Consider the following 17,277-nt stretch of genomic DNA (forward strand, 5'->3'; position numbering starts at 1 on the left):
ATATAGATACAGATTGCCATATATGCTACACAACAGTCAAAACACCAGACAGGGAGCATTTTGTTCAAATTATTATAGAATAAGAGGACCCAAGGCACCATCTAGTGTTGAACTCTGACATATATAAACACTTAAAATATATCCTAATATCTAGCAACTCAACAGCATAATCTATTAAATATGTATGCTTCATTATAAACCAAACATAAAAGAATAATCCACTGTAATTTAACAAATGTAGTATTAGAAACTAACCATGTCAAACTTCATGTCAAAATCGGTACAAGAATTGGCTACTTCGTTATAGCCAAAGTGTCATCAAAAAACAATTACACAAAAATTACCGTGCAATTAGGAAACCTGTACTTAAAGAATATGACAGCTGTCATTGATTTGATTTTAAGTGTTTTTAGCCTTTGTAAACTTTGCTTCAATAAAAGAGAACTATATGCATGAGTGCCCTTGAAAGATCTTATAAGGGGTACATTTGCTGTTGAATTGTGAACACTGAGATCAGCTTCCGTGGATTATAAATGAATGGTGGAATGCCATGCAGCAAGTTCTCTTGAATACAAGAGTTTGCCTCTACCCCCATTACCTGTGTAACTCTCCAGGTATCTTTGCAGGAAATCTAGAAACTTTTCATTGTTTCATAAGTACCAGTACTTTTACTTTAACCATTCCTACAAGGTTCATATATTTGTTTTTGGGAATGTCAAAAAGCTAAAGATCACTTTTGATGCCTAACCTGCTCTACACACCTATGATTTACTCCCGCTAATACAAATGTATCGTAATAAAAACCATAAGAGCTTATATTTGGTAAAAGCACAATACCCAATACACAGTACTTAACTGACCAAAAACAAGTGGGAAAATAACAAGGCTTATAGATAATAATTAGAGTTGAATGAATGCTTTTACAAAATCTTCAGCTTGTGATACAGTAAACAGTTTCAGAATGAGTATAATGAAAGACTTCAGCCCAAGTAGACCGAAAAGCATTCCCGGGATTTAATGTGGAGGGTCAAACGGGGACAATTAGAAAGGGTAAAGCAGCATTCCTCAGCTAACTATTTATCTGTCAAGTGAAATAAGCCTTTTTATCTCCTGGCAAGAGTAAGAGTATGAGAATTCTCTTACCCGAAGGACACAGCACATGCTATTGTTAATATAAACTATTTCTTATTCTAGCTAAGCATCTAATATTGCAGAAGCAGAAGAGGTTTTTTTGCATTCTAATTAAACTAAATACACAATCAACATTCAACATCAACTTCTTAATGTATTAGGTCAAATGCAATTTTAAAAAGAAATTAAGAAGGCTCAGTAACATATCAATGTAGAAACATCATGTATACACCAATTTATTAAAGCGGTCTTGAAACCCAAAACCAAAAATGTCAAATCTTGCAGTTTACCAATCATTAGATGTGGTAGCTGCAACTGTTTTTTCTTTTCTTAGGCTTTTCTCCTTGTTTTCACCTGCTTATCTGGCCAGTAATACACCTCCTGTATTAGAAGGCCCCCACTCTGGATGAAGCAGCACAGGGGACACATTTGGACAGCAGCATTGTCAATCTGGGGGGAGGGGAGTGTTAGATGTACCAGCAGATTTAAATATACTAACAAATTGAAAACAAACTCCAGCTAATATTTTATAAGCAGTTACAGCAAACAGTTTTTTTTTCCTTTTGGGATAAAGGTTTTACAAAAACAAATAAAAGCTGATCATTGTAAGCACTCCATGACAGTGTTAAATGGTTTGTCTCAGGTCTGTAACTGATACATTCTGCTAGAGAACGTGTTCTTTTAAAAAACAATAGACAAACTGGCAGGATCACCAGGTAAAAACACAATAAAGAAAGCCTAAAAAAGAAAAAAAATGCAGCCATCACATCAAAGCAGTGGTAAACTGCAATATAAGGAATTTTGCTTTTGGGTTTAATACCACTTTAATACTGTGCTTGAGAGTAATTGCAAGTTACAAATTCTTTCAATAATGTTTATTAAATACAAAATAGAATGTGCAGATTTACAGCATATATTTAGCTGGTACAATAATATATATCAATAGCAGAACAAAAGTGCACAATGAATCATGTTACTGGAGCTAACCCTTTACAAACTAGGGGAAGTTATGGGAGAGTATGGGAAAGGAAGTGGGGGGGGGGGGGGGGCAGGAGGACTGTCTCAGGGCTATACCAAATACTTTAAATTGGTAAACTATGGCAGCGTAGAGTAAATATGATCAAAGGTCTAACAATCATTTGTCAAAGTTTGTCAGTAGAAAAGTAGAAAATGTGAAATTCACAAGTTTTCTTAAACATTAAATAAGTGAGTTTAGTCAACTTTTCATTAGAGAAGGTGTTGTATATTCTCATTTTAATTTGGTTAGTGACAGTCTAAACTGATATTTTGTGAGGCCTTCTAGTTTCACATTACACTGAGTGCAATGGGTATTTATTAACATAATAATGCTAACAAATGTATACCCGCTTGCACAGGCATTGAACTACTGGGCATGTCCACCACGTATAACGACTAGAGATTAGTTGGTCAGAGCAGCCCCAAAAACAGCTTCCTGTACAACCCTGAGAGAAATGAGTCAATCGGGTAAGCACAAGATACCACCAATGTAGGACTTTTATTTTTATTTTTCCAATGATAGGACATGTTGTGAACAGGACTTTATAGTGTCCTAAATTTATATCCACAGGTTCTGTTCGATAGTGATCTTGAGGTCCACAGCCCATTTATCCACATACGAATGATGTGGTAAAGAAGGCTCACCGAGTAGCGAGTTTTACAGTACAATAAAGAAATCAGCTTTGGAAAATGGGGATCGTCTCAACATTTCTGTTTAAGCCTAGGTTCACAATGGTACAATTTGGTATGCGGCTTGACATTGTCAAATCGGCAGCTATTGCGGGCAATGGCACCGTCCGAATTGGTGCGGCGCCGCACCGATTCCCAAAAGTAGTTCCTGTACTACTTTTGTCAACTTCGGGTGGGCGATTTCTATAGACATCTGTGAAGGAACCCGCACAGATGTCTGTCAAATTGCTGCTGAAATCGGACTGCATTGCTGGGTTGAAATCAGCTGAACTTGCACGATTTCTAATCTGCAGCAATGTGAACCTAGGCTAAAAGAGGTTAGGGTTCTCCCATTGGGGATTAATCATAGTGTTAACAAAGTTGTAGATATTTGAAATTTTAGGTGGCCTGTAGGGAAGGAAACTATATGATCCCTTTAGTAGTCGCATGGTGGTGGAGGAGTGCAATACCAAGGCTGGTCGACCGTCTGAAAACAAATAGTTCTTCAAAACCCGACACGAAGGATGGGTTCCAAAGAAATGACATCAGAGGCAAGTGTGATTACATAGGACCACCTGAATATTTGAGGGTGCCCTAAAGTTTCAGACAGTGGACCATAATCAGATTTTGTAGGGCAGCTCTGTCCTTAAGGAGGAGCCATGACAATTTAGCGAACATCCATCCTAACCCTAATAAAGCAAAACAAAGAAATAGAAATGAGAATGCCCAGACTTTAAGGTTAATTATAATATAGGAACATTCTTAGAAAAGCTTATGATAGTCTAAAAAAAAACATATACTACCATTTTCCAGAAACATCAATAGTTAACAGTTTTTCTTTTAATACCTGCAGCATGTTCATGTGTGATCTGCTCTGCATGGAAGGCATGTGGGACATCAGGGGTCTTTTAGGTCCCTGATGTCTCATTAACCACTTGCCCTCCAGCGTAAGTATACATATGTCCTGGACAGCAAGTGGTTACACCATGATCCTGGTATTGTTTTTTTCAGCCAGTGATCAACTTTCTTGTAAATGTAATCCAGGTGGCTCTACAGCACCCAGAGTCCAATCCCTTTTACAACACAGAGCCCCCCTCACACTCCACCAGGGAGCCCAGGACCACTGTAAGCTGCGGTAAGACTTCAATGTTAATTATAATATAGGAACATTCTTAGAAAAAGCTTATCACATTTTGACACCCCCCCCCAAAAAAATACTACAATTTTCCGTAAACATCAATTCACCCCTTGTGATAGCAATAAAGTTAAATGAGAAATAAATAAATAAAAAAAGTGTAAAAAATACATTTAAATAAAATAAAAATTAAAGGACCCCCCCATCCCCCCATGCTAACAAGCAAATGCAAACCCACACGTAGGTCTGGCATGCATATGTAAACAGCGATTGCACCGCACATATGAGATATCACCATGATTATCAGAGTTAGAGCAATAATTCTAATACCTCATGTTTAAAGCTAAACTTGTAAAGGCTTTTAGGGCGTCACCTATGGACAATTTTAGGTACCGTAGTTTGTCGTCAATTCATAGGCGTGTGCAATTTTAATTCTTGACATGTTTGGTATCTATTTATTCAAATCAGGATCTTCTTTTATTTGCTACCCAAAATGTGTAAACCATTGTGCGACATAAAAAATTGGAACCACTATTGTATTCTCCAGGGTCTCAGATTAAAAAAAAACAGAAGAGCCTCACTTTCTGTCCTATGCTCGTTTCATCTGCAATCCTGTAAGTGTTGCTTCTGATTGCACGAATAAACCTTTTTATACAGTACTTCACTATGAGCTCTTTATCTGTTTTGTCGAGCCTGGTGGATATCTTAGCTACCCCCCAAGACTTATATGTTTGGAGTTTTTGCTGAGGCGTTCCAGAGGCTCATCTTCCTAACAACAGAAATAAGCATGTTTGACCCCCAGACTGCAAAGCTGAGGGTCCATTTTTTCTGTTGAGTAGGGATACAAGAGAGGAGTGTGGCAGATGGCACAGCATGTTTACATGAAGCACTTCAGCACCTTCTAAACCTTTTGGAGGACCGAGCACTTTATAAGAGACTTTTTGACACAGGAATGATTTATACGTTATCACAAACTGTAAGCGCTGTATTATTTTGATTGTCGTTTTTACTAAACCCAAGACCTTGCATTCACTATATCTGGTCTCCCACAGTACACAGAACACAGAAATGTAAATATTTTAGTAAATATAAACTGCTAAATACTTTTTCTCATTAGCAGTATATAGCAGTCTTGTGACTTCTATCAGTGTTTGCCAAGCACTGGTTAAAGCTTGTAGGATGAGTTTTCATTCCCGCTGACTGTCCTATGAAACTGCATGACCCCTAACCATGTCTGGATTGGCCCTGTGCCGATCACATGCACCCTCCCAAAAAAAAAAAAAAAAAACCTCATTACAATACATACCAAGCTGAGCATGTGCAGAGTGCCTCCTAGGACTCTGTACTATCAGCAGATGGATTGGGGGCTATGAACGAAGGGGAGAATCAGAGAACACAGGATCAAATAGCCTTTTTTCACAACGCAGAGGATTAACCCCTTAGGTTCCACAGTGAGTATAACAAGCATGCTTTACAGCATATACACTGTTGTGGATTTAGTAACACTTTAACTAATCTTCAGGCCTAAAATTATTTTTAAACATGTTTGTAAATAGGCTCTGGCAGCAAAAGGGTTAAATGGATGACATGGGCAAAATGCATGTACTTCAGAGATGTACAAAATATTTCTTCTTTTCTTTTCCTTGACTTAATAACTTCTTCTTTTAAGTCCAGGAGCCCAGAAGCTTTGTACGGCTTTGGGGGGATAAAACTCCTATTCATATGTCCAAATCTTACCTGATAGCTATTAGCCAGACATCATTATTAGGCTGTGCACAGGCCCTATATCTAGTACTGATTAGTTTTAACTGACGTTCTTATTTTTACAAGGGACAGTAAATCATCCTACTATATACCAGAGAGTTTTTGAATACTTATAAAAGGACCTTTTGCACCTATGTCCACCCACCAGACTTGTTTAGCATGTTGACATCTCGCCATCTTATATGTGAGTGCTATGAACACACTGCCCTTGTATGTACAGTATATACGATGTATTATATGTATACGAGTAATATACTTTCTATTTGTCTACTGCAGATACCCCATTTATTATGGTCCTGAAGAAGCTACGAAGTAAGTGAAACGTGTTGACTGCTGGATGGGACCCATACACCTTTACCTATAGTTTCATGTAATAAACTCCATACCATGATAGGATATTTTCCTGCAATCTCTTCTTTGTTTTCATATATATGCAAGCTGACTGATGCTCAAAGCTCTCTCTCATTCTGCTGTGGGAGCCTGCTGCTAAGGCTCCCACTAAAATGGTACAAGTTTTAGTACAAGGTGGGCACCCTGTTACAAACTGACCTGGCTTAGATAAGCAGATGTTTGGCTTGTTTTATCCTATGGACTTGCTGTACCTTGTTGAAATTGTGTGTGCTAGCTGACTTGCTGAACAAAAGTGCAGGACAAACCTGCTTGTACTCTTTCTGGGTGTTAATGATAAATTAGGTTACCTTTGTGTCCCTGTCTAATCAATGGTTTAATATCAGTTAAGCATGTTCCCCCTTACAATATCTACACCCTTATCCTTATTTGGGTACTATACTGTAGATTAGTGTAAAACCACAAATTTCATGGGAACGTTAGACGGACCGCACAACTTTACATATATTTACAAATAACCAGACCCTTTGCTATTAATCTAAATACTCAAAATAACTTATAGTTGAAGTATACGTATAACCAAAACTTTTTTTTGGATAAAGTAGGAATGAGTTCAAACTCCTGTCTATTTTTTGTTGGGTCCTGTTGAGGTGATTTACTTTTATTTTCTGTCCTAGATATACAACAGGAAGTAAGAAAAAATCTCTACAAAGTGAGAGGATTTTGCTTCTTAGACAATTGTCATCTAAACAGATGTGTCCATTGTAATATTTCCTTTTGTTCTGTTGAACAAATGTAACTATTTCGCACCTTTCGGGGGGAGGGGGAGCAGGTACCTGTTTTTGACAGGCACCGGTCCCCACTTCTGAGATATCTCGCTGCAGCGAGATCCCTTGGAAGTTCAGCCTCCCCTCCTCCTTCCATCCCTGCTGGGCCATTCAGAAAGCGCAGCGCGATTCTCGCATGCGCAGTAGGGAACTGGTTTCCCTTACAGGTAAAGGCAGCAGCAGCACTTGAGAGCCGATGGAAACATTAGCTGGGGTGCTGACATCGCTGGATTCTAGTGCAGCTAGAGTGATGTCAGCTGTACAGCGGCGCTGCGAGCCCACTTGTCAGCCTAGGACTGGAGGCAGGGGACAGAAGCAGATTGTGAATATTTATAGCCCGGGCAGTGCACCGGATATGACGTCAGGGCCTGCAGTAGTCACTGGATCCACATTTCTGACCTGAGGATGGGCCACGCCCGAAATGCATCGTCGTGGCGCTATTTAGTAAGGAACTTTATGTTTGTATTTTAAGTTCTTTTTGTTGACTGGCGTGTTTGAGAGCTGGGGAAGTTTTGAACTGTTTATTGTTAAAAAAAAAATGCTAAAAACACTGGGAATAGAAAAACAGATAGGTGCTGACTTCAACAAAGTCATATTTATATTCTTTTCTATTTTATTTGTTTTTTCCTTTTAACAATGACCATTTCAGCTATACTTGCAAACTCACAAAAGTACAGTGGCGCAAATGCAGATAAAGCTGTATAAATTACTAATAAAATAATGACAACTAAAATTTATTCAGAAAGAATGTGACACATTGAGTAATAGCATTTTACATTAAATAAGCAAGCAACTTAGTCAAAAATACAGATTAAGAATTAAGAACAGTACAAATAAAACCACTATGAGATAGGTCTACTGGAGTCATCAAATCAGAACATAATCCACCCACTGACAGCATTTGTCAGTCACTGCTTCCTCTGACAGTGCACTAAACTGATCTGTAGCCCAGTTTCTTATTTTGCTTGTAGTGCAAGATTATTCTACTCTAGTGGATGTTGTGATCCATTTTAGGAATGCATTAGAGCTGGCTAAGAAGCTGTGGTTTTCATACATTTACTTAATGACTAAGGATTTCCATATGATGCTCTATTATACAAATAGTACAATGTTATTACTGTATCACTACACAAAAATTCTATATACGTAATCAGGCAACATCATCTCTTTTGCAGTAAAACATAAGTGCATCTTTTTTCTGCTGCAATCCTGTTTTTTCATAAATAGGTTAACCACGTGTCAGATGAAATATTCATGCTAAAGCTACTACTAAAGATTAGGTGACAAATAATGTGAGATTCTGTGAAATCCTTAAAGCTGCAGATCAGACAGGCCATGCAGAGAGGATCTCATTCTCCTGGTGTGGATTTAAAGCCCTTCAGGGATTGCAGCTGGAGAGACATGCTTGACACAGATTTTCTCAGATACAGCACTACCGACTTTGCTGTGTTGCACTGCTGGATGTGACCTAATTAATTTCTGTTTTCCCTAAGCTTGTATGACACAAATGTCCTGAGCATCCCACTAGAGCAATAGACTTTGGCTGATGAAAAAGATAGGCAAGCCTAAGCAATTGTTTCTCTCATATTTATGGCTCTAACATCCATCATATTTACCATAGAGGATTTACAGTAATTTAGATGTAAGCCATCACGGTTAAACTGGCCACACACTGTTAGATTTTCGTGGGACATTATACCATGACATCTGAACCTGCTGCTGTGAGAATACACTGAACAGCAGCTGCAACTGAGTGGCTGCAGCCACTGATCAAAGTAATGCCGCGTACACACGAGCGGAATGTCCAACAGAGAAGGTCCGACGGAAGCTTTTCATCGTATATTCCGATCGTGTGTATGCCTCATCGGACTTTATTTTTTGAAAATTCTGACGGACCTAGAAATGAAACATGTTCTAAATATTTCCGACGGAACCAATTCCTATCGGGAAAACCGCTCATCCGTATGCTGTTCCGACGGACCAAAAACGACGCATGCTGTGAAGCAAGTATGAGACGGAAGCGCTCGGTGTGGTAAAACTAGCGTTCGTATTGGAGCTAGCACATTCCTGACGCTGCTAATTCTGTGATCTTTTAATACAGCGCATTCTTTTCTTCTTTATAATGCTAGAAGAATGAAGTTGTTTTGCTGCTCATATTCACAGAGTTCTCACAAACTTATTTCTTCATTATTTATCCTCATCTCATGAATAATATTTATGTAATCCGACCAAAAGTGCTACCGGCGCAAAACTAAAAATATACTAGTTTGCTGCAATCATGTAATCTTACACAAAAATGGTAGAATATCAATATAATATAAAAGTGGATTGCGCTAACTTCTGTGTATACCACTGCTGAAATATGCAAAAATAGGATATCTATCCTACGTAGCGTACTTTTCTGTATCAATTAATATTGTGTCAAAAATATACTGTCAACTTAGTGTTTACTAGTGACAAAATAATATTCCAAAAAACTGCTTAAAGTGCTAAAAAATATGACAAATATTAAAAAATGTGCAATGTGCCAATATTACTTAGTGACCATCAAATATCACATATCAACATGCATATATACTACTTGCTGCAAAAAATGTCCTCAGCATGTGCAAAAACACTACAGCCCACTAGATGTCCTCAGTTTGTAATTAGACGTAGGTGCTACCAAAAGCTATTTAAAAAGTTATTAATGCTAAACAATGTGCCAATATTACTAACAAAATATCACATATCAACATGCATATGTACTGTATAGTGCAAAAAAATATATGTCCTTGACATTTGCAGAAACACCACAGTACCCTGGATGTCTTCAGTGAGTGATCACTTCTGTGCAATGACGTTCCTTTTCAGTTAAGCTGATTCTTCTTGATGACGCAAATTACATTGCGAAACGTGTAGAGGCTGCTGGGAACTTTCTCATCACATGCAGTTGTGTTATGTGATATTTTGTTATTAATATTGGCACATTGTTTAGTATTAATAACTTTTTAAATAGCTTTTGGTAGCACCTACGTCTAATTACCCACTGAGGACATCTAGTGGGCTGTAGTGTTTTTGCACATGCTGAGGACATTTTTTGCAGCAAGTAGTATATATGCATGTTGATATGTGATATTTGATGGTCACTAAGTAATATTGGCACATTGCACATTTTTTAATATTTGTCATATTTTTTTAGCACTAGCACTTTAAACAGTTTTTTGGAATATTATTTTGTCACTAGTAAACACTAAGTGGACAGTATATTTTTGACACAATATTAATTGATACAGAAAAGCACGCTACATAGGATAGATATCCTATTTTTGCATATTTCAGCAGTGGTATACACAGAAGTTAGCGCAATCCACTTTTATATTATCATGAATAATATTCTCTTTTTTAAAAACCCGATCTCCACAACAATGTTTACAATTATTTTTTATGCTCATCTTTTATAATTTTTTATTTAATCAAGATTTATTTTACGATTACTTGAAAATTATTTTCTAGTGATCTCCATATAATTTTGTTTTTTTTTGTGTGTCAAGCTACCACAACATTATTATCTTGTATTTTTTATTAACCTCAAGGAGGTTGGTGTCCCTTGTTAATTTGACCTTGTATTTTTGAAATGTACCTGCCTATTCACAAACAGTCCTTTTTGAAGAAAAACACATAGGAAAGTATTTATTGAAAATAAAATATCCATTTATTCTGGGTAACAAAATAAAGAGGAAGTCAACGCTGGAGAAACTTTTGGAATTTGCAAAGCCTTTTGGGCCCTGAGGGCACACATCAAGTCTGTGGGAAAAAAAAATTGGAAGCTTGAGGAGTCCATATAATAGGAAGCACAATCTGGTCCAGGAATCCCAGAGATCAGGACCAGCAGCAGATGACATATCTGTCCCCAGGCTGTGGTACTACACCAGCCTGCGTCTTCTGTCTGACCAGACTGAACCCAGGCCATCACTTTCTTTTCTTCCCTCCATGCTTCCCTGCAGCCTTCCTTGGAGGCTGTGGCTCTGGTGGTGGACTTGTGGCAGGAGGAGGATGGGCTTGCTCATATAAGTTGCTGTTCTCAGTCAGCTGGCTGCTCAACCCCTTCTGAAGAGCATCAAAAAAAATTCTCTCACAGAGGAGGCGTTGGCCCTTCTCCAATTCCAGCAACCTGGTGGCTAGATAGCAGCCATAGGCCTCTTCAGCGTGGAGGGGGGGCTCCTGAGGAAATCGCTGGCTTGCCTAATGAGACCCAGTGGTCCTCCGTCATTGTCCCCTTCCTGGGCCTTTTGGTGGTAAGGCAGAGGGGAGGCACCTGGGACTGGGTGAGGCTCCTACTGGGCCCAGCCACCTCCTGGCTGCCACTGGGCACGGCCTCCTCCTGGCTGACGCTTTCCAAACCCTCCTCCTGGCTGAGCTCATCCTGTGTATAAAAAAGGGACATAGTTGTACTTTTTGCTTCATCAATCACACACAATTTTCAGATCATGACTTGCAAAATGAATGTTAATAAATGTTGGTGACCATTTTTTAAGCTGGTCACCAACATTTTGGCCACTACTGTCTAGTGATATGTATACATCATTTTTTGTATAAAATCATTGATTTGTAAGCAATTCTAACATCTAGTTAACATCATTAATATTAGGACAATAAACATGTCTAAAAAAAGAATATACCTGACTCCAGCTGGGTGCATCCACTCCTTCCAGGATGGAAGGCCCAGGTTGTTCCTCGTCAGCCTCTGCTGGGGTTGAGGGAATGGTGGAGGGAAGGCTGCAGGGAAGGGTAGAAAGTGATTCCCTGTCTTCAGTCCGTTCATCCAGAAACAGCAGTTTGTTGAAGTACCACAGTCTGGGTACATACACGTGCGCTGCTGATGCTCCTGATCTGAGGGATTTCTTGATTTTATTATGCTCCTTCTTATATATGTTCCTCAAGATCCCAATTTTATTTTCCACAAACTTGATGGTTGCATCGGGGACTCGAGTCTTCACAAATTCCAGAAGTTTCTCCAGCGATGAACTCCTAGCTGGTTTATTATAAAATAAGCTGTGTTTCACCTCCCACAAATTCCTCATCTCCCTGTATCTGTCTATAAAACTGCCCATGAATTCTGGGTCCTTAAAGGGATACATCTTTGCTGTAAGACAATACATAAGAAAAAAACACTAATGTCAGCCTAAACTCTCATTATCTTATCCCAATATAATTGAAGCAATCTTGAAGCAGTATAGGCCACTGTGATGGGCCAAGTTCAAATTTTTAAATAGATAAAGTGATGCGCTCGTAATATCTATAGGATATCCTACTATTCAATGCGCTGACAGGTCACATTCTACTTGTGGATACTTTGTTACAAACTATACAAAAACTTGAACGGTGATTAGCATAATATAAATAAATATAAATACAACGTGTTGAAGTCTGCTGTGAAAGTCTAATTGGAGACCTCCCGGAATACAAATCCAAAAGTTAGTTCACCATTTGTGCTTGTGAAATAATAAACAAACAAAAATATGTGGAAAAAGGTGGTGAAAAAATAGAGTGAAAAATATATTAAAACAGATATATTCAATAAATATGTAGTTGGTAACAATTATAAAAGGATTACAATTGTGTGGATTCCCATACACCTTACTTGAAAAGGTGATTCCTTTGCAGGTTAGAAGATACCTCTTATCTGTGTTTAAACAAGGCTTACTGAGTCTGGGTTAATCAGCAGAGGATAGTCTCACATCCACCGGCTAGGATCATCTAATCTCCACTTCTCCTGTTCATATGCTTTCCCCCACATGAAATACAAAAGTGGGACAAGACCATTGCGCACATAACTTCTACTAAATAAAGTTAACAAAGAGCCCAATAGATCCACTCACATGATGTAAAAGATATAGATCGCATTTCACTGATGTATGGTCAGTAGAAATCACTGCCTTTGTGTTCCTCCGTGCTGCTGCTATTCAGGATCACTGCAGGCTGTACACTGACAAGAGCTGACAGGCTACTTCTCCCTTCAAATTTTACCTTCGTTTAGCACGCTCGCCACTTCCATTCATCCTTCCTACACACAGATCGTATGTACGACAAATGCGTGTTAGCTTTATATACACTGCGCATGCGTGAAACTCCGCCTGCGTCGCCTGCCCCTGACGTTCTTTTTCACGAATATTCCCCGCCCCGTCTTTCTTCAGTGCGCATTAGGAGCAACATGGTGGAGACACAGCAGGTGGTTGGAAATTATTCCAGTAATGAGGAAAGCCCGGAGCCCGAAACGTCCCGATCCAGGAGGAGGAGATTTAAGGCGTGTCTTGTGTTTCTATTATGATTATTAACTTGCATGCTGCCTCCATATGCTTTTCTTTACTGTTGTACAGTTTTAAATGGCTACTTTCATGTTCATGGGCACAGTAATCATTCGTAGGAAACATCGTTCCTTTGCAAATAAATACAATGTTTTTAGTGGATACAGGGTTAACTACATTTTGGTCATGCTAATTTAGGACATTGTTGTCTAGATGTCTTTGAAACTAGAATGAATTGCAAACTTTATTCAGTGGAATGTAAGGAGAGGACACTCAGCAGCTGTTTACACATCTGGACTCAGGAGCTCTAGTGTGGGGCACCAGAGCACATTTTTTAGGGTGACCCACACAGGTGCTCCAGTGGATACTTGGGGTGTCTCTATCTGTGAAACGTGGCCAATTCCAGCTTGGTTAAAAGGGAATTAATCATGTCTTCAACTTGGATCTCTGCCCAAACAGACAATTGTACACCACTTCCAAGCAATCTTTCATATTCCTATTTCTGGACTCAAATATCTGTGTGCTAAGTAAACCTTTTGTTTCATTCTCATAGGGGAGAAAAGACTCAGAGGAAACCACTCAGAGGACACCAGGGACCCCCCACATTGCCAACAAGATTGGGAAATCAGCCCAAGCCCCCCCCCCCCCCCCCCCGAGGGATAGAGGAGAGGTGGAGGAAGTGGGCGAGATGGTCACCCAAACAGGTGAGTGTCTGACACCCCAGCTTCAGGTAATCTATGTATACCTGCATATTTCTTAATACATGTTTTTTAACCAATTTTTAGGTGATGTGCTGGTTGTGGAACAGGAAGCTGAACCTTTCACTAGGGCCAGCGCCCAAAGGCTCGTCAACGACATCATGCTGTGGAAAGGGGAAATCGACGATATTCAAAATAAACTGAATGTTATGGAACAGCAAATGCAGAACATGATGGATGTGTTGGGGAGAATCTAAATTTTCGGCAAATCACATCCATTTTCCCATTTGTTGGACTCCCCCAAAAATTTTTTTTTGTACATTTTAAAAGCCAAATTTTGAAGATGCACACGGTGTGTCAACATGTGCTATCTGCCATCATTAATTTTCTAAACGCACTTGTGAATGTGCACAGAGTAAAAATTTTGAGAAACAATGTGTGGCTTCTTCTTTCAAAGCTCAATACCAGTTTTGTAAGTAATTTTGTATTTACAGTGACCATGGAGCTTATTTACTAAAGGAAAATCCACTTGGCACTACACGAGCACTAGGAGAACCTAGGAGACAGCCAAAAAGAAAAGCAAGCCAATAAAGAAATTTCTAGATCTTATCTGATCATTTTTTTTATTAATAAAAATTAGACATTGTCTGGCAGTGCAATGGCCCCCCTACCCATAAAATAATTAACATATTTCTCCCTAACTTCACGGGCGCTTTGGGGGGCCAAGCCAGTACTGCCAGTACCCAGGCCCGTCAGGGAATTCTCTGTAATAAGTCCAGGCCTCAGGCCCGACTGAGGCTATATAATTCTGTGAATTTTGTCTTAAATAATTATTATTAAATTAATAGTATGCAGCAGCATAGGATGATATGGTTGATTTTGTAGTCCGCCATATGGATTGCTGTCAGAAACAGGCGGAACCGGCTGGCCATTATTCCGAAGGTATTCTCAACGACTCTTCTCGCTCTGGCCAGCCTGTAGTTAAAAACCCTCCTCTCCGGGGTGAGGGTCCTTTGGGGTAATGGCCTCATCAGGTGCTCGCCCAGACCGAAGGCTTCATCTGCAATAAAGACGAAGGAGAGTCCTTCCACGTTATCCGCATCAGGTGGCAATGCCATACCGCTGGTAAAACTCTGGGTGAAGACTCCTCCATCTGACATCCGGCCATTCTTCCCCACGTCCACATAGAGGAACTCCTAGTGTGCCGACACCACCGCCATTAACACTACACTATTAAACCCCTTATAGTTATAAAAGTAAGACCCCAAATGGGGTGGTGGCACAATGTGGACATGCTTCCCATCTATAGCCCCTCCACAGTTGGGAAAGTCCCAACGGTCAGCAAAATGGGAGGCCACAGTCTGTCATTCCTGTGGCGTTGAAGGAAACTGTGGAGTCAAACAAGAAAAAAAGTACTTTTGCACATAACATTGCAATCAGATTACACAAAAAACATTCTTGCACAACATCAGTATAACATTCATTTTAAGGAGTTTTTAAAGACAAAAATATAAGGCCCACTTATCAGATTCCTCACACCCTCTGATGGCACATTGATAAAATTGTATGGGGGGGGGGGGGGGGGGGGATTTGAGGAGACTTTGGGAGCAAAAAAAAAAGTCTCCAGCACACACATCACATTTGGACACATTTTGGGGGGGAGGGTTATAAATGAATTTAAAGCCACACATAACATTTGGACACATTTTAGGGGGTGTTTTGGGGAAAGCAGTACAATGGAGCTGACAATATACATTGTTAAGGGACTAGGCTATAGGCGTATATGGGCCCAGGATAGCATGCTGGGGAGGTTAGTGAAGGCAAATATGCATGTAGGCCAAAAAAAAGGAGCATTAAAAGCTTCCAGCATGCATGAGGATAAAGGGGACATTCAGAGCATATTCCAATCATGGTAATTAGGGAATGATAAAATAAATACAATACATTAGCAAACATTAAATACATATAATGTGATGTTAAAGGAGAAAACTTACCTTAATATAGTCCTTCTGCAGGACCTGAATGATGGCAGAACAGGTCTCTGGAATAATGATCCCCAGAGCCTGGGGGGAGATGCCTGTTGAGAACTTGAGGTCCTGCAGGCTTCTCCCAGTCGCCAAGTACTGCAAGGTGGCGACTAGCCTCTGCTCCGGAGTGATGGCTTGCCTCATGCAGGTATCCTGCCTGCTGATATAAGGGGTCAGCCAAGCCAACAGATGGTGAAAACGGGTCCGTCATCCTGAGATAATTCCTGAAATCATCAGGATTATTCTCCTGTATCTCACGAAGCAAAGGCATGTGTGAGAATTGGTCACATTGGAGTGACCAATTCTTGGTCCATGAACTCCTCCTCATCCTGTTCATGGACTGGACTTGGGTCAAAGTATGAACCCCAACACCAAGCCCCCACACAGCACAAACTCTACGAGTACGTACCCACACCATGGTTTCAAAATGGTTGGCTGGTCAGAACGAACTTAAGAGAACGCACTGAAGAACAGCAAGGCCTGTGAAGAGTGAGCTGTAAATCAGCAATGAGTGGACAAGAACGCACTGCAATAACAGATACGAACTGACTACACGCACTGAAAACCAGATACAAACCCACAAGCACAAACTGAACAGCAGTAAAATGATCTGAAAAAGCTGGAGTCTGAAAATCGTCTCTAACCAAACTTCTACTACCACGAGATTAGCAGAAGGAGCCCAAAGGGTGGCGCACTGGGTATTGAACTTCCTTTTCTAGTCCCGTCGTATGTGCTGTATGTCACCGCGTTCTTGATGATCGGACTTTGGTGTGATCGTGTGTACGCAAGAGGAATTCCGTCAGAACTCTGTCAGAAAAACCTTCAGTTTATTGCAACAGGAAAACCGGTTGTGTGTACGTGGCTTTACAGCTATGAATAAGCGCCACAATAGATTGTGAAACGTGTTAGCTATTTTTCCAGTTTTTCCCTGTACATGAAGAAGTGACTGCATTTGGATTTTACTTTTTCATATCAATAAAGATGCCTTCTATGGTGTGCGGCCGTCCAGGATCCTCTTTTTTTCCTTACGCGGCTTTAGAGTTTCCAACATGTCCCTTTGACAGAAGTCAATCAAATGATCTACTGTTGTCTAGGGGGGACTACTGTGTGGCCAACTTTACTCCTGCTAATTATCACTATAAATTGAGGCATCACTTTATCTTTCTAACACGTACAACTCAAACAAAAACATAAGCAATTTTAAAGCTAAACTCCGGCAAACAGCTAAATGAAATAAATGAATAGCTGTGAACGAATTTAGATTTAGATAAGCTTGTGATCCAGGCACAATTGCCAGATAGCACAGGTACTGGACCTCTCTCCTCTTTAACCTCTTCAATACAGGGCACCTTCACCCCCTTCCTGCCCAGACCA

The 17,277-nt window shown here is 39.8% G+C and overlaps 1 protein-coding gene across 8 annotated transcripts in view; it reads right to left on the reverse strand.

Annotated features, from left to right (window-relative positions):
- Positions 1–17,277, reverse strand: part of HIBCH (3-hydroxyisobutyryl-CoA hydrolase) — a 241,527-nt gene that overhangs the window by 100,699 nt on the left and 123,551 nt on the right. The window lies entirely within an intron of this gene.

The sequence above is a fragment of the Aquarana catesbeiana genome, linkage group LG06, assembly GCF_042186555.1.
Source record: "Aquarana catesbeiana isolate 2022-GZ linkage group LG06, ASM4218655v1, whole genome shotgun sequence".
NCBI classification, from domain to species: Eukaryota; Metazoa; Chordata; class Amphibia; order Anura; family Ranidae; genus Aquarana; species Aquarana catesbeiana.